This window comes from Moschus berezovskii, chromosome 2 (genome assembly GCF_049115385.1).
Source record: "Moschus berezovskii isolate FMDL1 chromosome 2, NW_MosBer_1.0, whole genome shotgun sequence".
In the NCBI taxonomy this organism is placed as follows: domain Eukaryota; kingdom Metazoa; phylum Chordata; class Mammalia; order Artiodactyla; family Moschidae; genus Moschus; species Moschus berezovskii.
The window spans coordinates 107,688,111-107,709,986 of NC_142461.1; the positions used below are offsets into that span (position 1 = coordinate 107,688,111).

Sequence of the window (21,876 nt, forward strand, 5' to 3'; positions counted from 1 at the left end):
CATCAGGGTCTTTTCAAATAAGTCAGTTATCCCAGCTTCAGGTAAAAGTTTTCCAGAATTCCAATTTCCCCTTTAAAGCTCCAATTTTAACATCAACAACAAATGCTATCATTTGCTTTCCCTGAAATGACAGGTTTTTCCTTTATTCATTTTTGAGAAAATGTCTGCCAAATACCCGAGTCTGAATAACCATAGTTTGTCAGTTCTTTCTTTCAAGTGGAAATGGTATTCCATGAAAAAATAATGTGCATTCGGCTCCTGACTGACACAGTCACACAACTCTTCCTTGAGACAGCTGTAGTGCTCGGTCTACAGTGGAAATGCTTTCTGTATTTTTTCCCTATCATCATACAGAATATTAAAAATATGTGTTCTTTAGGGTCAAGATTTAATAAAACTAATAATTTTACTGCCTCATCAAAAATGTTCTTATGTGAACTGGCATTTTTTTTCCTTACCAAAAATGGTGGTGAAGAAAACAAGGACTCCTCCTACAGTTTGGTGCTACTGCCTTGATTCCTGCCCAGGCATTAGCAGTTCTACTTCCATGACTTTAGTACTATAGGTGCAAATATCAGAGCAGTGAAAAAAGGCCAATGACAATTTGGTATTTTTTAAGAAAATAGTTGAGACCTCACAGACACTTTGAAGTGGACTCAGGAACACCCCCGTGTCTGAAAACCACCCTTTGAGAACAGCCTCCCTAAAAGGAAGCAGATGGACACCAGTGGTTTAAAGCAAAGGGCAAGAGAATTTTATTGTAGCTTTACTACCTAAGTCACTTCAGTCGTGTCCAACTCTGTGCGACCCCATAGACGGAAGCCCATCAGGCTCCCCCGTCCCTGGGATTCTCCAGGCAAGAACACTGGAGTGGGTTGCCATTTCCTTCTCCAATATGTGAAAGTGAAGTCGCTCAGTCGTGTCTTACCCCTAGCGACCCCACGGACTGCAGCCCACCAGGCTCCTCCATCCATGGGATCCTCCAGGCAAGAGTACTGGAGTGGTCTGCCATTGCCTTGGGTGTGGACTTGGTGGTCAGGACTGCATTCAAGCCCTGGCTCCACTATGTTCTAGCAATGTGATAAAAATTTTTTTTTATTCTTCATACTATCCAGGTTCCCTATGAAGATAATGATAGCAATGACAGCATATACTTCATAGAGTTAATGTTAATCTTTAAATGAGAAAATGCACTGAAAGGTGAGCAAGTGCCTAGAAGATAGAAGGTCTTCAATAAGTTAGAGAGAAAACAAACCATGGCTGGAAGTTTGTACTGAAGGCACAATTAGGAAGAGAAAACCAATGAGGTTTTGTGATGATTTGATATGAAGGGTGAAGAAGAGTTATGAGGTTAAGTTCTTTTCCAGATTTCTGGTTTAAGCCTCAAGTTTAACCCAACCAAGAAGTCGAGGTTTGTAGGAATAAATTCTGCCTGAGTTTTATTTAGTTTGAGATGCCTGTGAGACAACTGGGTGTATATGTATCTGAGACTCAAGAAAGCTGTCTGGGCTGAGGAAATGTTGACTAAGGAGTCACCAGTTAAAGCTGAAGAATACACAGTACATTATTTAGGAAAAAATTGGAAACATGAAGAGGCAGGACTCTTATGATTACCATTTTTAAGGAGACGGAACACAGAGGATATTAGACAGTGAAATTAGAACAGTTATATAGATGCCAAAGAGGAATTTCTAAGAAGCTAATTAAAAGGCATGCATTGGATTTGACAAAAAGTCCAGCTCCCTGCCTTTAAAATAACTGAGGAACAGGCACAGAGAAGTAAAATAATCTTCACTGAAGTGTCTGTCTATTGACAAACACAGATTGTCCCCCTAGGGTGACACATTTTCCATACTTTCTATTCTTGACTGATTTTTCCTATTATTGTTGACATTTTTTATCTCAAATCTTACTGTTGTGTGATTTGATATTAAAGATCTAAGCTGTATATTAGTACAGAAAAATAGATTTGTGTAACCCAGTTCAGTTTTCCAGGTTCACATATCTGTGTGCTGTGATACTAACATAAGCTGCTAAAAACATGTAAAACCAACAAATACAATGAACACAAAATTAATAATTGTTAATGAATCAGAATCTGAGAAAAATGGCACAGTAAATATTTGGGATATGCCGTAGCACTACTGCAGCAGAAACAAAAGTATTTTTTCCATTAGTCATTTAGCCCGTGAATTCTCATCTTGCCTAATTTTCCAGAACAGAAAACAGTTTGGTGAGTTGTATTGGTCCATAGCCTGTTAGTATCAATAGTCTCTCTCTGTCTCTCTCTGTAGGGATTTTTATAATTATGTTACAGACAAAATCAATTAGTTCTGGTCTATTCCCATGGAAACTGAATTATGTCAGAGGCTATAAATTTGCCATCTTCAAGGAAGGAAAGTTGTTCTGTGTCATACAACTTGAGAGATCAGGGAAGAAAAAAAACAGCATTCTAATATATTTTCATGCTCTTGACGACAAGAGAGAGAGTTGTCAGGGAAAGACTGGTTTCATTACTGAGAATAGGATGCTGTCTGTGTTTTCTTGGTATCAACAAAAGAAATAGGAAGGGTATAATCTGAGATCCAACCAGTCCATTCCAGAGGAGATCAATCCTGGGTGTTCATTGGAAGGACTGATGCTAAAGCTGAAGCTCCAATACTTTGGCCACCTCATGCGAAGAGTTGACTCACTGGAAAAGACTCTGATGCTGGGAGGGATTGGGGGCGGGAGGAGAAGGGGACGACACAGAATGAGATGGCTGGATGGCATCACCGACTCGATGGACATGAGTTTGAGTGAACTCCGGGAGTTGGTGATGGACAGGGAGGCCTGGCATGCTGTGATTCATGGGGTCGCAAAGAGTCGGACATGACTGAGCGACTGAACTGAACTGAACTGAATCTAAAAGATAGAATGGACCAATTAACTATTTTCCTACTAAAGAAAGTTGTTATTTTTTTCCAAAGGAATTTTCATTTAGGGCTCGTGAGTGGCGTGTGTGACCAAGAGCATATTTTATCAAAGGCATACACACAGCATTCAACACATTATAATAATAACCATTGGGCACTCGCCAAGGCTGAATAAAATATTATTATCCGTGTTTTAAAAGTTTTGAAATTATTGCTTTGTTGGTGTGCCTACCTAACCAAGTGACTTTGAGGATTAAATAATAATAATAGATAAAACTCAATTGAATGATCACTATGTCTCAGATACTCTGTCATGTAATTAACTTATATGCAGAGTACATCATGAGGAACTCTGGGCTGGAAGAAGCACAAGCTGAAATCAAGATTGCTGGGAGAAATATCAATAACCTCAGATATGCAGATGACACCACCCTTATGGCAGAAAGTGAAGAGAAACTCAAAAGCCTCTTGATGAAAGTGAAAGAGGAGAGTGAAAATGTTGGCTTGAAGCTCAACATTCAGAAAACAAAGATCATGGCATCTGGTCCCATCACTTCATGGGAAATAGATGGGGAAACAGTGGAAACAGTGTCAGACTTTATTTTTTTTGGGCTCCAAAATCACTGTGGATGCTGATTGCAGCCATGAAATTAAAAGACGCTTACTCCTTGGAAGGAAAGTTGTGACCAACCTAGATAGCATATTAAAAAGCAGAGACATTACTTTGCCAACCAAGGTCCGTCTAGTCAAGTCTATGGTTTTTCCAGTGGTCATGTATGGATGTGAGAGTTGGACTGTGAAGAAAGCTGATCATCAAAGAATTGATGCTTTTGAACTGTGGTGCTGGAGAAGACGCTTGAGAGTCCCTTGGACTGCAAGGAGATCCAACCAGTCCATTCTAAAGGAGATCAATCCTGGGTGTTCATTGGAAGGACTGATGCTAAAGCTGAAGCTCCAATACTTTGGCCACCTCATGAGACGAGCTGACTCACTGGAAAAGACTCTGATGCTGGGAGGAATTGAGGGCGGGAGGAGAAGGGGACGACAGAGAATGAGATGGCTGGATGGCATCACCGACTCTGTGGACATGAGTTTGAGTGAACTCTGGGAGTTGGTGATGGACAGGGAGGCCTGGCGTGCTGCGATTCATGGGGTCGCAAAGAGTCGGACACGACTGAGAGACTGAATTGAACTGAACTGATTTAATTGTCATTTTAACCTTATGAGGGTATTACTATTATTATTTTCCTCATTTTACAGGTTGGAAAACCTAGGTATACGTAGGTTGGAAAACTTGTCCAAGTTACAAAAGTAATAAGGAGTCAGGATTTGAATATAGATAGGTTAAAATAAAGCCTGGGTCCCAAGCCTGCAAAATGAGAAGAATTTTAGTTCATGTCTTCAGAAATGGAATTAAGATGAGTCAGCTACCTTATTAGGAGGTTATTATGTATAGAGGTTGTTATGTGTGTATTATGTTAGGAATGGGGTGGTACTACCTAAGAAGCACAGCAATACAGTCCTCACCTTTGCTTTAAAATACAAAACAAACAGGAATGAATTAATAAACCTAAAACTCACATCTAATAGATACCTGTTCACATGTATGTCAAACATTTTAGAGCTATTTAAAGGTAAATAAAAAGTCTGAGCTTGCTACTTCATCTGTGTAACATATCTCTTGTTCTTAGTGTAATGTCAAGCAATCAGTATTACTAACAGTTTGGACAAACCTATTGAGAAAGTAACTGTAGGGTGGCTATCACCATACTATGGCCAAATACAAAGTAAATCTAGACTTTCTCTACTATTGTTCCTTTCCTGTCAGATAAACACATGATTGTCCATGCTGCTGCTGCTAAGTCACTTCAGTCGTGTCCGACTCTGTGTGACCCCATAGACGGCAGCCCACCAGGCTCCCCTGTCCCTGGGATTCTCCAGGCAAGAACACTGGAGTGGGCTGCCATTTCCTTCTCCAATGTGTGAAAGTGAAAAGTGAAAGTGAAGTCACTCAGTCGTGTCCGACCCATAGTGACCCCACGGACTGCAGCCTACCAGGCTCCTCCATCCATGGGATTTTCTAGGCAAGAGTACTGGAGTGCCTTGCCATTGCCTTCTCCGTGATTGTCCATACATAAATATTATTATTGATTTACCAATTGTTTAATAAAAGAATTATTTTTGTCTTTTTCTACCTGGACTTAATGTCAGGCATCTGAAAAAAATAGCTGAATGTGAAAGCAGAAGTTCATCTCTGGCTTCAGAACAGTTTTTGTCTTGGAAATAATTATTATCTTTTAGGAGATGATGTTGCCTGTGACTTTATCATTATCAGACAGATACACGCTCAGAGAGACAACAGCTAACTAATAATGACAATTAAGCCAATATTGTAATAAACAAATCAGCATCATTGTAACAGACAAATCAGCTCCTCAGTTTGTCTACTGCGTGTTTTCAAACTGAAGTAAATTTTGTGTTCATCTTCCCAACAGCCATTCTACTTCAATACCTCCTTCAAACCCCTTGCCTATCATTGGTTAAAGATTAGGCATTTGTTCCTGTTCTGGCCAATACAAGGTGAGGGCAAGTATGCCAACTTGGCATCTGTAAAAAGTTTCTTCACTCAAGAAAGACTGAGGGGGAGACAGAATTATCTGTCCCATGGACACTGTTGCATCAGGGTATGATGGTCCTACTGCTGTCACTTAAAACCAGAAGGGATGCCATTGTGAGGGCAAAGCAGACACACTGAGGGTGGCAGACCACAGAGGTAGATCTACCCTTGGGCTCTTGATTGGATCACTCACCTCCTGGACCCAAACAGCCTCTGCACTGCTTTTTAGGTTCAATAAACATCCTTCTTCACTTAGATAATTTTAGACAGCCTTTTTCATTAGTTGCGGCTGATAACACCAAACAAATAAACACTCCTCAGTAGGTTCAAAAACTTGGCCAGTCCAGGAGCCAGCTTACAATCCAATTCTGACTACATATTTGGATGTCCTTTATCCTATACAAATAGATGACCTACAGAACCAGTTGCCAAATAAATAAAGTTCAACTAAATACAATCCTGGGTAATTTGCTGAATACACAAGATGAATGTGTCTCTTGAGAGGAAAAGAAATAAAATGCTGGTTTAGTTTCTCTTTACTTACATCAGTAGCCTTTGTCATCTTTCCACTCCCTGAGGTCATCTCTGCCATGTCTCTTGAGTGTTTTTCTCTTTGGGAGAAACAAACTAGCAAGGAGGCAGGAAATCCCTCTTCTGCCTCCTTTTTGTCCTGAAACTGTTGCCATTGTTAGTTTACTAGATTTTAGTTTACTTTGCACAAACACCATTTAGACCCACTAGAAGTTTAGGTACCTTAGATAGTCACAGCACCTTTTTCCAGAAAAACTCCAGGCCAATTCTGGGAATTATCTCATTTGTTCATATACGACCCTTATAAGAGATTCTGTGTTTTTATTCCAGTATGCCACTCTGCCACAAATCCTTGACAGGTATCTCATCCCCGATGAACTCTGATGTGGCTTGACATTACCTTCCTTGCACCATGATCTGTGAAGAAAGAGAACACAGGTGAAGTGAATCCAGCACCTTTGGCATTTGGATTGATATGGGTACTCTGTTTCTGGATTTGGATTTTGTATGCACTTTGTTTACTTATAGTTCTAGATCAAGAAATCAGGATTGACACAAAACATGCTGTTTGAGCATTATAAGCAGCATACCCTTGTGTGCTCAAGGAATGACAGGACCAGGAACCATTGTCAGGATCCTGCAGTGGGCATGGAATTCACCTCCTTCAGTGGCAACCTTGATTCCAGTCCCTCTGAAGACAGACTGGAGCTCCAAGGCATCTGGCTGTTCTTCACCTCCTATTTCCTTCCCTCCTCTCCTCTCTTTACTGCCCCTTTGCTTCTTTTCTTCAAATACCAGAAAGATCATAGAGGTAGACCCTTGGAGTGTATGGTACACATGGAGGTTATGGGTTATTATCCTAGTACCTTTTCCTCTCCACCTAAAATCCATTTTATTTGCTAAGACCAATAAACTTTATTCAATGGCTTCTAAGAATAAATTTTAGATAAGCAGAGGTGAAAAAACCAGCATGTTAAACCAAGGCATAATATATATCAATCTGATGTCATAGTCCTTCTGGCTATAACCATTAGCAATGGTTCAGTCAGTTCAGTTCAGTTCAGTCACTCAGTCGTGTCCGACTCTCTGTGACCCCATGAATCACAGCACGCCAGGCCTCCCTGTCCATCACTCAAACTCATGTCCATCGAGTTGGTGATGCCATCCAACCATCTCATTCTCTGTTGTCCCCTTCTCCTCCTGACCCCAATCCCTCCCAGCATCAGAGTCTTTTCCAGTGAGTCAGCTCTTCGCATGAGGTGGCCGAAGTATTGGAGCTTCAGCTTTAGCATCAGTCCTTCCAATGAACACCCAGGATTGATCTCCTTTAGAATGGACTGGTTGGATCTCCTTGCAGTCCAAGGGACTCTTAAACCAATGATTATTTAAAAGGACAATAAATGAAACTGAAAGTGTTACTCGCTCAGTTGTGTCCGACTCTTTGCTACCCCATGGACTGTAGCCAACCAGGCTCTTCTGTCCATGGGATTTTCCATGCAAGAATACTGGAGTGGGTTGCCTTTCCTCCTCCAGGGGATCTTCCCAATGCAGGGATTGAACCCAGGTCTCCCACATTGCAGGCAGATTATCATCTGAGCCACCAGGGATACCCAATCAGTATCCCTGATTTAAACCAGCAATCAGAATTTTAAAAAATATTTCATTTCACGTATACAAATCATCTTACATGGCAAACCAGTCTGGATCCTCATGAATTAATCTCTTTTACAAGTCCCATTAAATGTCACCTTTTTATTTCATACATAGTTTTTTTTTTTTTTTGAATCTTCTTCTCCAGAGGAGAACTCACTCTTAAGCAACCAATCTCTTATTTAATCTGTCAGCAGAGTGATCTTTTTAAAATATGTGTCTTACCCTTATTAAGATTTGTCAGTGCTTTCAGTGAGTTATAGTCACTTAGGAAAGTATGCAGATGCCTTTATGATCTGGCCTTTGTCTCTCCTCTCTTTCACTTGGTAGCAACACAGACCTGGCTCTTCCATTTGTTAGCTGTTTGACATTGAACATGTTACCTGAGCAGTTCAATTTTTACTTTCCTCTCTGTTAATGGAAACTGTAATACCCTTGGAAAGAGGGTTGTTAGAATTAAATGACCTTCACATACACACACATGCATGTAGAGTCACTTGTACAATAGCTGGTATAAAGTAGGTTTTCCATAAAAGCTGGAGGTTTTAGTAGTAATAGAAGTAGCAATAATAGGAATAAGTATTATAGTTATTATTACTTTAATAGTACCCATCATCAGAGCTTGAAGCATTAAATTGCATTCAAGCATTAAATTGTTAAATTTATAGTCCTTAAATAAATGTTAATTTCTTCTACTTTATAGTTACAGGCTAATAAACACTACTTTTCTCCTTCACAGCACATAAATAACTGAGTTTTCAATACCTTGATCTCCATCCTGACTTATAATGAGCATGGTATTAAATAACTAAAATATCAAATTTAGATATTCTAAATTATTTGCAGTCTTTTCTCTGGGGACATTTTCAGCCTTTTCTCTGGTGTGGGGGTGAACTTGGGAGGACTAAATATCAAAGAGGAACTAAGAACTTAAGGAGGAACAGAAGAGTAGAGTTTGAAAAAGCACCAGAAAGTTCTGATTTGTTTGAGTTCTTCTTCTTCACCCTCCCCTTGTGAAAATCACTGATTCACAGATCAGACAAAATATATCTCATGGTCTGGGCCCCAAACGGGAGAGATATTTTTCAGTCTCAAGTACACATGGGAAATAGTGATTTCTGCATATGGTTTCATACTCCAACTTAGGTCCAATACTTTCAGTTGTATTATGTATTAATAAGATCTCTATCTCACTCATCATTTGAAGTAGACCATGGTTTATAGATTAATTGTAAGATAAAATAGGACTACTTGAGTTAAGAAGAGAATGAGGATTCTTTAAATCAGTTCTGAACTTCAGTGAGCGTAAGAATCACTTGGACTACTTACTAAATCTGTAGACCTCTGGGTTCATTCTCTGGAGATTCTGAAAAACTTGGTCTTGGGAAAGACCCAGGGATCTGCATTTTAAACCAGTTCCTTAGATTAATTTGATGGAAATGACACATAGATTGCAGTTTAAGAAGGTTATCTTGAAAGAAAAGAGTAGAGATTACTATGAATATGAGATGGTCACTTTATACAATCAAGGCTGGAATTTAGCGCTAATGTTCCCAAAAGGAAAGAAAGAGTGGAAGTACATGGAATCACACGTATCTGATTTTATTTTAGGAAACAAAGCCAAAAACATTCTTAAACACTATGTATAAAAAGACAAACTTTCTCTAAGAACCAAACTGAGGGAAGGAGTTTTGCTATCAAGGGACACTACATAACATGCTTAGCAGATATCTTAAATTTAATTTCACAGAAGACCCATACAAGGTTTAATCAAATAAGACTTATACTAATGGTTAATGTAGTTGAACTCAGTGAATTCCATTAAGATGGTGATGAGATAAGATGATTTAGAAACTATCCTTTCAGATTATTTAATATAAGTATTGGACCTACAGATCCCCCCAAAATGGATAGCCTGCCTTTGAAATTATCTTAAAAGAATTTTAGCATTTCAGAAATTAAGGGGAATTCTTTATACCATGAATGAGGAAGTTGTTGTTCAAAGAGTGTGACAGAAGTTTTACTCTAAAAAGGGTAGGTAGGTGTCACCAGCTGAGGAACTTTGGACAAATTTGCTTTAATTTTATTTTTCTTAGCTCATTTTTATTTTTACTGTTAATATTATTAATTGTAATATTAATACCAACAGTTGAATTTTCTAGAGATGAGTTTGCTTACATTTCCTTTTGTGTTAGTTTATCCTAACAATTGATGTATCCTTTAAATTCTTCTAGTCTAGTGTTTAATTTTTGTCTTATTCCAGCTCCATTGTTTTTAACCTTTATTTTGCCTCTTTAGTTTATCCTTTAACTACTTTGGGGGCTTCCCTGGTGACTCACGTGACAGTAAAGAATCTGCCTGGCAAGCAGGAGACCAGAGTTCAATCCCTCACTCAAGAAGATCCCCTGGAGAAGGAAATATCAACCACTCCAGTATTCCTGCCTGGAGAATTCCTTGGACAGAGGAGCTTGGTGGCTACAGTCCATGGGGTGACAAAGAGGCAGACATGACTGACTTTCATTTTCACTTCACTTAGCTATTTTTAGCCATCTATGCTGCTTTCTTTCCTTTCAATCCATTTTATCCTCCTTTATATTGACATAATGTACCTGCTTCAGAATTTTCCAGATCAAAACCATTTCTGGCAGGCATTCGACTATAAAACTCTGGGAACTCAGTTAGTTCTTTGTGCAGGGGCTGAAGTAAATCCAAAGCCACTCACTGAGGAGTTCATAACTATTGTCATCAGGTCCCTGGCAGCATTTCCCCATGGGGAGGGGACCTCCTTCCATCTGGATGGGATTGCTGGTTGGCTTTCAGCGTCTGTAATAGCCCTATCCTACCAGCTGCTCCTTTGGTTTTAGGACCTGAAACTCTTATCAGGTAAATAACTTCAAATGGTCAAATCACCAAGATGTTATGAAGTAATATACTGGAAATTTAGTCTAGGAAGGAAAACCACACATCTACTTCTCTGGGTACTTCAGATTCTCCTGGATCAAATTTGACCATTAGAAGACTAAATGAAGGTCTCAGTTAACTTAAAATCTGGGATTTCTTTCTTTGAGTTGTATTAAATTCATTTATGCCTTACTCTAAAAATGTTTTTTTTTTTTTTTTCAAACAAAAAATGTTGAGGCTGAGACTCAGGAGCTAAATGTACATTCTAAAACAGTGACTTCATTAACGCGCAATCTTGAACAGGTTTAATCATCTACATTTTCTCCATTTTCATCATCTTCAACTGCCTGTTGCTCATGGATTTTGAAAAAATAATGTACTTCATTAAAATAATTTTACTTCATTTTTAAAATAAAGAGATAGAATATAATAAAAACAAAAAGTTGTTGTTGTCCAGTCGCCAAGTTGTGTCTGACTCTTTTGTGACCATATGGACTGTAGCCCACCAGGCTCCTCTGTCCATGGGATTCCCAGGCAACAATACTGGAGTGAGTTGCCATTTCTTTCTCCATAAATAAAAGTTAAATTTCTCTAAATACATGATTTAAAATATGTATTGGAACTTGGAAGCCTAGTATTCTAAAACTGAAAAGGATCCTTCTGCCGTCTAGTTTCACCATTAGAGTTTTTGTCAGTGGTCCTCAAAATTTAGCATCAGAATCACCTGTAGGACTTTTAGTAAAACACAGCTTGCCAGGTTCCTCCCAGAGTTGCTTGTAGATACAGGTGAAGCCCCAAATTTTGTGTTTCTAATAAGCACACAGAGGATGCTGATGATGTTAGCCCAGGAATCACATTTTGAAAATGACTGGGTTATAGAATCCAGAAATCTTTTTTTGTTTGTCTGTTTGATCTGCTTTTTGTTGTTGTTGAACTTAGAAGCATATGTACCAGTCATACTGCTCTAATTTTTATGATTTCTCAAAGATAACAGTCATAGCTTCTTCAATCTCATTGTTTATTTGTTTAATGTCCTGTGGTGTAATTCTTCTGAACCTGGACGCTTAAAATGATTTATGGCAGTATTTCACAGAAGCCTGCAATAGCTTTGTAAGCGTCTCCCTGATTCCGGCCTGACTCCCATGGAGCCTATTTTCACCCAGCAGTCAGAGTGATTTGGGGAAAAGAGAAAACAAATCGAGTTATTTCTCTGTGCAGGAGCCTACAGGAGCTACCCAGAGAAAAGGTCAAACTCTTTATAATTGCCTCGAAGCCCTTATGAATGGCTTTCCAGTTACCTTGCTGAACTCATCCTGAACTCATTGCTCTCCTTTTTTCTCACTCCTCTCTAGTCACACTGGCTACTGGCTGTCCTCTGCACCTGCCTAACACAGATATACTGCTCACTCTCCTAGGGGTGTTCTTTCCTCTAGATAACCTGACTTTCTCATCTGCAAGGCTTGGTCAAAAGTATACCTTTTCAAAGAGACCTTTGTGCTTCCCCTCCATCTCCTTATCCCACTTTATTGTTTCCAAAGCACTTATCACCTTATTATGTACTGTATAATTAACTGATTTATAATGTCTCTTATTCACTTTCTATTTTTCCTGGGTAGAACATAAGACTTACAGAGGCTGGAATATTCCTTTCTCGGTCCCTTTTGTTCACCAGTGAATCCCAAGTGCTTAGAACAGTGCATGGCACATAGTGGGTGCTCAACAGACATTTTTTGAATAAATGAATTATTTAATGTTAGTTTCTTATAAAGATTTAGACTTTTTACTTAGATTTGATATTTCAAATTCAGCCTACAGCTACTCTTTAGAAAGTCTTGTATTCTATTTAACACAGCACATTTTATAATAGCAAAGTCTAGAAAAAAAACTGAAATATCTACTCATATGGGATTGGTTAGGTAAATAAAGTAACTTAGTTTTGTGTCATATAGCCATGAAAATGGTAAAACATAAAAAAGCAACAAAAACCAAATTCTCTATAGGCACAATATTTTCTAATTATGTAGTCATATTTCTTTTACATCACATCAGATCAGATCAGATCAGTCGCTCAGTCGTGTCCGACTCTCCGCGACCCCATGAATCACAGCACGCCAGGCCTCCCTGTCCATCACCAACTCCCGGAGTACACTCAAACTCATGTCCACAGAGTCGGTGATGCCATCCAGCCATCTCATTCTCTGTCTTCCCCGTCTCCTCCCGCCCCCAACCTTTCCCAGCATCAGAGTCTTTTCCAGTGAGTCAACTCGTCGCATGAGGTGGCCAAAGTATTGCAGTTTCAGCTTTAGCATCAGTCCCTCCAATGAGCATCCAGGATTGATCTCCTTTAGAATGGACATCACATACATACATTCAAAAGCTGTTTACCTCAAAGATTATTGACTAAGTATGCTGAGTTTGGGCTTCCCTGGTGGCTCAGGGGTGAAGAGTCTGCTGCCAGTGCAGGAGGCCTGGGTTCAATCCATCCCTGGGTCAGGAAGATTCCCTGGAGAAGGAAATGGCAACACTCCAGTATTCTTGCCTGGGAAATCCCACAGACAGAGGATCCTGGGCTACAGTCCATGGGGTCTCAAAGAGTCGGACACAACTCAGCGACTAAACAACAGCATGCTGTTTATCAGACCCTCTTTAATACAAAGCAAAGTGAGGAATGAATATTTTACTCAAAGAATTCCACACTTCAAAATGTCTTAGAGAGGAATAGTAATGATAATAGAGGACACTGACTTGCTCTGTGCCAGGCACTGATTAGCTCATTTTTATCTTGACAGTAACTCTATGAGACAAAGGTGATTATTTTCCTCATTTTGCAGATAAGGAAACAGTAGGATTCAGAGAGGATAAGTAACACGTCCAAAGTCACATGGCTAGTAATCATGCCACCAAATCCAGTGTCTTTTTTCCCTTATAAAAAGTGAAAATCAGAGGCTCTCCCTACAAAATAATTTGCTGATTTGTTTCTCCAGCTTCATCTTACATACTCTCCTACATGTGTGCTCCTCCCTAGTCAAATGTATCTGTTTGCTATTCCCCGAAAGTCCCCAGTCTCTGGCCTCTGACTTTCAGAAACCTTCCCTCTGCCTGAACTATCACTTACCACCAGTTACTGCCTGTTAAAATCCTACCTATACTCCAAGGCTCATCATACCTAAATTTTGAGTCAGAAGTTGTTTTGCCTTCCTCTGAACTCCAACAGCTTGCACATATTGGCTTTAAAATTCATATAATAATTATAATACTCTGGCTTCTGCTTTTATTAAGGATGTGCCTTATTGCTTCTACATTTTAAATTTCTTGAAGATAAAGATTTTACTGCTTATCTGCCACAGTCAGCAGGATATTATTAGATATCTTCTGAATATAATTACCTAAAACAAATCTGCTAATGCCCTATCCAGTGTGTTAGCTCTGGTCACATGTAGAAATTGAACACTTAAAATATAGCTAGTGCCAAATCTGAAATGATAATATTTGGGGATATTGGCTTAAATTAAAAAAAAATTAACATTAGCAACATTAATTTCACTTGTTTCTTTTGTCTTTTTTTAACGTTAGCATCTAGAAATTTTCAAAGTACATATGTTCATCTCTTATCTGTAGTGGTGAGTGTTGGTTCGGTATATACTTTTCCCCTATTCCTTTTCCATCCACCAAGTGATCAAACCTACTAATGAATTAAGAAAGCGGGCAATCCCCTGTTCTGAGATGCTCTAAAAGGAAGAGAGGCACACACTCTCTGTATCATTTTTCTGTTTTCCTTGGTTAGATAGTTGTTTTTGTCTTTAATTCCTAGGATTTCGGACCAAGAAACAAAAGTGAACATTGTGTGTTTGTGCATGTGTGTGTGTGTAAGAGAGAGAGGAACATGGAAAATAACATTTAAACACATTTAAACATCTAAATCAGAATATAACCAGAATTATAGGAAGCTTTCTATTTTGAAGTAAATTGACATCAAGGAAAATGGAAAGCAAATAAAGTTCTCAGCCCAGTAAACAGCCCTTGATCCATTCCTGCCGTAATGTCAGTTTTGCTTCAGCCATAATAGAGAGCCCTACAAGTTACCCCTAGCCACGTCTCTCCTAGTGCTTGCTGGTGCCTTGTGCTTGAGGCAGTTTCTTTCCAGGCAACCACAGACTGTTTACTGACTGTAATCAAAATGACAGCGCACTGTTTTCACAGCGTTAAGAGTCGATTGCCTTTTTCACTTGGCAACCTAAGGGAACTTGAGGTACAACTTACATCACTTCAAGATGGTGGTGCTTACTTCATATGTAACCTGCATCCTTTGAGGCTTAAACTACAGAGGAATTGAGAGTTATCTAGCATGGAGCAGGGAGGCTGTAAAATCTGCCTTCAGACTAGTGCTAGTGGTAAACTCCACTGGAGCATACTTATTTAGGTGTGGCTGCAGTTCTGCTGTGGTTTTTCCCCAGCCAGAACCCAGCCGCCTGAGCAACTTCTCTTTTAAGCATCCCCACCCTGCCTCCCAGCCTCCACCCCATCCCAGCTAGATAGTTATAATGTTGTGGAGTCTGATCACCTTGAAGATGGAGAGGAGACGCAGAGGAGAGTGTAATACAATAGAAAACATGCCCTGCCCCTAAGAGAGACAGAAGTAAACAGAATGAGGGGAATGTAACCTGTGATTCAAGTAATCTGTAAGTAATCTGTAAGTTCTTTGACATCACTTGCTGTGACATGTTAAATGCTCAGTGTTTTTGGTATTGAGTGTCCACATCTGTTATGGAGAAGGAAGGGGGGAAAGTGACTAGTTGATATGTAGTACCTCTTTTATCTCTAAAGCACTGGAACTCTGTGCTTGGTGTATTCCAACATTCATCCCTTCTGAGAGACAGTGATCTGAGGGTGCAGGAGTTACCTTATACTCTGAACTCAAAGGGTCACTGAATATTGGACTAATGATATAACTGGGGTTGGCTGTATTATACCTTTTAGAATCTGTCTTCATATTCAGAATACTTTATGGGCTATGTGCTTGTTCAAATTTGAGCTATGTTTTTGTGATGAATCAATATTATGAATACCTTGAGAAGAGTATAGCTGGAGGGTTGGTTGCTGAAAAGAATTGTCCCTCACATCCTTTCTATTTAGATACTCAATTCTGTACACATAATTTCTTCCTAAATTGGTGATATAAAAAATCTTCTATACAAATAACAATTAAAAAAAAAAAAACCTAACAAAACCTCGATCTAGGTTTCAGTGAAATATGATCAGTCATTGAAGAAAATGTGAAAACACAGAGTCTACGTTTTTCCTTCAGCCACTTAGCACATCATTGTTACCAAAATAGAGCAAAGACCTGCATGTGCTGCCCGAGTTAGGTGTAGATGTTACCACTTATTTGGGTTTCCCTGTTGGTCAGCAGTAAAGAATCCCCCTGTAAAGCAGGAGACACTCGATACCTGCATTGGAAAGATCCCCTGGAGGAGGGCATGGCAACCTACTCCAGTACTCTTGCCTGGAGAATCCCATGGACTGAGGAGCCTGGTAGGCTACAGTCCATAGAGTTGCAAAGAGTCGGACATGACTGAAGTGACTGAGCACGCACCCACATTACCACTTAATTGCAGCAGGATCGCACAGTGGAGGGTCTCTGCATGTAAACACAGAAGGGATACTGTGCAGAGCTCAATTCTTTGGGTGCTAAAGGAAGCCAGAATGCCACAGGCAAGAGAAAATTACATTTGATGCAAAATTTTCTTTGGAGATTGCAGCAACCAATATGTTAATTAGAGTCAAGACAGGCAATACTCTGGCTAGAGAGGGCAGCAATCATAAGGAGGAAAAAAAGCATTGAACAGAGGAGATGCTAGGAAGGACAGAACTGGAATTTGTGGCATTTCTACAGTGTTCCATCTATGGAACTTGAACTAACTACTCAAGGACATGGATAATTTAGGATTCTGATAAGATTGCCCGTGCAAAGTTGGGCATTGAATTCATTTATTCTTCAAATGTCTTTCCCCTTTTAAAAAAATAATAGACTTTATTTTTTTAGGGCAGTTCTAGGTTACCAAAAACTTGAATAGAAAGTTCACAGACACAGAAAACACACTATGTTTATCGAAAGGGAAAGGGGAGGGGAGGGATAAATTTAGGAGTTTGCAGATACAAACTACTATACATAAAATAAACAACAAAGGCCTACTGTATAGCATAGGGAACTATATTCAGTATCTTATAATAATCTATAATGAAAAAGAAAAAAATGCATACACATATATATTAGTTACTTTACTATACACCAGAAACTAACACAACATTGTATGTCAACTATACTTCAATTTAAAAAAAAATCCAAGAAAACAAAATATCTATCAAATGTTGAAAAAAAAATGTTCAAAGAGTTTCCAAATCAAGTGTGCCTTTTTATGTCTTAAATATTTAGTTTTCAAATTTTTTATTCAGGAAAAAATTGAGAATAAATAGAAAGTATTTTGTTATGCATAAAATTCCCCAAATTTAGCTTTCCTGAGGGATCTGGATTATTGGAGAAAGTGAGTATGATTTTATGGTTACCTCTGTCTCACAGTGTTATTTAAAACGTAATACAGATATAGTACATTTAATGGATATTTAAAGGAAATGTGTCCTAACGATGACTCAGGATAATTTTGAGACAGAGTAAACAACAAGTTTAACAAATGTATGAGAGAGCTTACTACTGCAGTTTCCAGGGCGTATTTTAACTCGTGCTAATTTGCATAGAGATCTGCATCATGATTTGGATGTGCTCTGCCACTTTTCATTTACTCCTAAGCATTACCCTTCCCCTTTTCAAAATATACTTAATGCTTTTGAATAACAAATTGGAATTCTTTTCCCCAAAGAATCAAGTTATTTCTCACAGTTGTCACTGTGTTGGTGGAGGAAATGGTCATATCAACCGTAAATTTTTTGCTCTCTACACTGACTAATTTAAAGTGTCCTTACCTTTCATTAAAAAACATTTCTTTTTGGTTCAGGCTTTCATTCTTATTAATATTTTGCTGCTTTGTTATTTATATTTTTATTGTAGACTACCTAAGTACTTTGAATATAAAGGTAGGATGTCATTTTTTAAAAAAATCAGTGATCTAATCCCAGTTTGAGAACCCAAGCACCATTTCATCGACGTCTACCATAAACTGAGACCAGATATATTATAGTGTTGCTTCTGTTCACCATGCAATTACTAGCCTCCTGTTTCAAAATACATGTATTCTAATCCTGAGATTTAACAGATCTTTCATATAGGATGATAATTTTTGTGACCTGGTTGAAAAAATGGTAGAAGTCACGAAGAAAGCCTAGTTAAGTAGTAATATTAAAGGATGTTTCTCCATAGGAAAGATTTTAGGATATAATCTGCTCTGAAGGATGGAGAGGATTGCTTTTATAGAGGCTACCACAGACTCTCCCTAGTTGTGGAAAGGATTGTGGGAAATCAACATGGAAAAGCAACTGTGATGTTAACCATAAAATGTTGAAAAGGCTGACTCACCTTCATAATGGAATTCGTTTTAGGAAAATCAATTCATTACTAATTCCACTTAACTATTAGGTTAATTCACTTCTTCCTCAGAAATGACACTTTCTGACAATACATTTTTAAGTGAATTTTGCCTTTAAATAATTTGTTGGTTTACAGATCTGCTTTACCTCTAAATCTGCCACAATTGAAGTTTCAATAATTCGAAATCAATGTTTTGTTTCCAACTGAATGAACTGGCCATTCGAAGAATACCTTTCAATGACCACTCTTATTTGATTTTAAGACTTAATTTTCAAAGGAACAATTTACAAAGTACAGAATAAAAAGAGGGCAAATCTCTGGTTGTACAAATTGAACTTCATGGATGCTTATGTCTAAGTGTGCACAATTGTATGTATTGTTAGTTTGAAAAATATATCACAACCAGCAGCTGGGTCAACTTTCTAATAGAGGTAAGGGTAGGAAATTACCAATTTGAAATATAAAACTGCTTAAACATATAGAATAAATACCAGCCTTTTCAGCCGAAGGGGAAATGGACACAAACGTACTTTTTGTTACTTTAAGTATTTGCATAGTCTTTTTACTTAACACGTGCCCACTTGTTAGAGTTTTGAAATTATTCTAAAAGTCATGTCTCAGATGTCTTTCACTTCTCTAGCCAAACTTTCATTAGCTTTTCTTGTTTTTCTCCATCTTCCTTTAGTCAATTGCTTTTCAAACCTGACTGCATATTTGAACTATGCTTGCAGAGCTTTTAAACACTGATGCCCAGGCTCAGCCCAGCGCATTTAATTGAATTGGCCTAAGGTGGAGAAAGCTTTACTCTTTTTTTTTTAAGTTTGCTCTTTTTGAAGCTTCCCAGATGATTCCAGTGTGTAGCCAGAACTGTGCCCCACTCTCTGAATAAGCTCATCATGTTTTATATGTTTCCATTTTCTCTCAGATGTTTGCATATTTATTTCCTTTAAACTGTTTTTTTCCCCCTCCTGTTATTATTATTAATGAGGTTTAAAAAATCTGACTTTTTTTTCAGTTTTCATTTTGCTTTTTCTTTCTAATTTTCCATGTACTGGTGAAGAAATTCTCCTTCCAGACATATGTATTTGATTTTTATTCTTATCTAATAACACCAAGTTTTACATCAATGAAAAAGAATGCAATATATTTGTGTATTATATTTTTGTCTGTTCTTCCAATGCTAATATAATAATGTACTTTAATTTTTGGAATTGATTATTAAGATTGATAGTAGAGCTCGATAAAACTGTTGAAACCTAATATGAAGAATGGATTTACTTGAGTTGTAATCATTAATGACTATGATTAAAGATACTTTAATAAGATATTTTAGAACTTTGAGACCATGTTGACTCAAGGACATGTAAATATTCTATTAATGATATCTTTTATCTTTTCTCAGCTAAAGGACATGTTTTTCCTACAAATTTCAATAATTTCAGAACAGTGTAGAAGTGAGAATATTACAAACTTCATCAACTAGCATAGCTGTAACAAGATATCCATAGCAAGAGAAGTATTAATAGCAACAAAAATAGGGGAGTAAAAGGATCTAAGTAGATAAAATTCAGTGATGTAATTAGCAGCAGTAAAAACAGAATTATGGGAGGGAATATGTAGAACATCCAAGGATTTGAAATGAAAGAGAAAAACGGTGGGCAGTTAGTTAAGCCTGGAGGAGCAGATAGGAAATATGAGTGCCTGTGTGGCACTTCCTCCAAATACAATCAAGCCATTTCTTCTCCATGAAGTTTATTTACTTTTATTGGTAAAAATACTGGTTGGATTGGCAAAAGGAAAAAATACCTGGCCAAAATATCCCATGGCCATATCCTGCCTGTAGGTATGCTTTGTGGAATCTATCCAATATTGTAAATAATTTGAAATAGATGACAACATTTAACAAGAGGGAAGTTTCTCAAAAAAGAAATCTAGATTTTAAGCTTCTTTGGAAAAATCATTAGATTCAATAGTCTTCTGACTCTTAGGAGCATCCCCTCTTTAGAAAGCACGTGGGTTGTGGAGTTTTTTAGTCCCAACGTGACTTGTTACTCATTTCTCTCACCTGCATCATGCATGTAGGAATTTGGGCTTATTACTTGGAGAATTCATTCTTAAGTTTATGTCCATCCATGGTGTAAGTTCCATGAAAAGAAATTGCTCGGAATACTTTGTCCATGGCCCTGCCACGCTGAGTGTACTCCGTCTCATCAGAATACTTTGCAAAAGCAACTTACATAAAGAAAAATAAATGTTACAAGCAAAAACAGCAAGGGCACAGAGAAGCTAATAAACAAGTGATTGGTTCTCAAATAGAGGCTTGAGCCCACAAAATGTGTCCTATTAATATTTGGGGTTTGCTTCAGAAGTGCAATGTCACTTAATAACTGGAGCTGGGATTTAGTGGATTATTCCAGTTCAAGCTCTTGGAAAAAGAAAAGGACAAAATGTTCTGTATGACCCACGTAAGAATAGAGTATCTTCTGAATATTAGGAGATTAAAATTCCCAAAAGTGAGCTTCTTGGCAGAAAATGGCCAAGGTTATTTAAGGAGTGACTTCCCATCTTTGAAATCACCCATTGAATAAAACAATATTAAACTCCTGTTTAAAAATTTAAAGACCATCATTTCTTTCTCTTTCCTCCAGCTCAGAGCTTAATCACATGCAGGGCTCCCTATATGCAGTCTGCAAAAGCATGAAAACCTAATTCAACTATTACAGAAATAACTCCAGACTTTTAAAACATTTATCTGAACTAAAACAGCCCCTGAGAATTCCCTAAAACAGCTACCACCTAGCATGTGTTTATATGCACTGTATTTGTGTTTTATAGGTAGATTTAATTTGTAAGCATGCTTATAAGTTACTTTGCACTTACTCTCTATTCATTTGTCTTAGCAGAAATTTCTTTAAATTTCTCTATAAAGTCCTTTTTTACTTCAAAGTCTGGAAAAAAGAGGTGGAGTATTATAAGAATCACTCAATAAATAGGAGGCATATTAAAACTTCTGTTATGCAGTTGAGTAGGTATTCATATAAAATTTAAAGAATTCTTCTATTGTGGCTAATTAGATGTCTGAACATAGATTCAGATTTCAGACATCCACAGAGCTGGTGCCCGTCAGACAGATCAGCAAGCACATCTTTGCTTAGCAAGAGGGCAAGATTTTCTTTATTAACTTACTTTCAGGTAAAATTAACAGAAAATTAACACTATTCTGCTCTTAATTCTACACATAAACCCATTAAAATGCATGCAAAGAATGTGTTAACTTCACCCCAGTGTGAAAAATATTATCAAATAAAGCTGAACTAAAGAGGTAGCTTTCTAATCAAAGATAAATATATGAACTTGCAACCCAAGAGGCAATACAATTAGCTTTTATCCTTCCCAGATTTTATAACTACCTCAAAGAACAACCTACCTCAAGAACTTGTAGTTTGGATACCAGGTTCTACATTGGATTGCCATTAAAGGTGTTTATGGTGTAAAATTCAAGTGGAAGTAAAGATAAATTAGTATTAAAGTTAATAAAAATTTAGAATAGATCCCTAGTACAGAAGTGTACTGTTAATATACTAAATTATATTTCAGGAGTTATGTGTGTGTGCTAGTCGCTCAGTCATCTCTGACTCTGTGACCCCATGGATTGTAACTCACCAGGCTTCTCTGTCCATGGGATTCTCCAGGCAAGAATACTGGAGTGTACTGCCATTCCC

The 21,876-nt window shown here is 37.9% G+C and overlaps 2 protein-coding genes across 6 annotated transcripts in view; one reads left to right on the forward strand and one right to left on the reverse strand.

Annotated features, from left to right (window-relative positions):
* The window catches only part of SCN3A (sodium voltage-gated channel alpha subunit 3), a 120,577-nt gene that overhangs the window by 94,473 nt on the left and 4,228 nt on the right, over nucleotides 1-21,876 (reverse strand). For 3 of the 5 annotated variants that reach the window (XM_088829823.1, XM_055398413.2, XM_088829818.1), the window contains exon 2: nucleotides 6,286-6,480. The gene's annotated coding sequence lies outside the window, so the exon portion shown is untranslated. Of the gene's footprint in view, nucleotides 1-6,285; nucleotides 6,481-12,999; nucleotides 13,118-21,876 lie in introns of all 5 variants that reach the window. The other 2 variants (XM_088829810.1, XM_088829815.1) reach the window with 2 other exon arrangements.
* The window catches only part of SCN2A (sodium voltage-gated channel alpha subunit 2), a 213,630-nt gene continuing 206,925 nt past the window's right edge, over nucleotides 15,172-21,876 (forward strand). The window contains exon 1 of the mRNA XM_088829827.1: nucleotides 15,172-15,293. The gene's annotated coding sequence lies outside the window, so the exon portion shown is untranslated. The remainder of the gene's footprint in view (nucleotides 15,294-21,876) is intronic.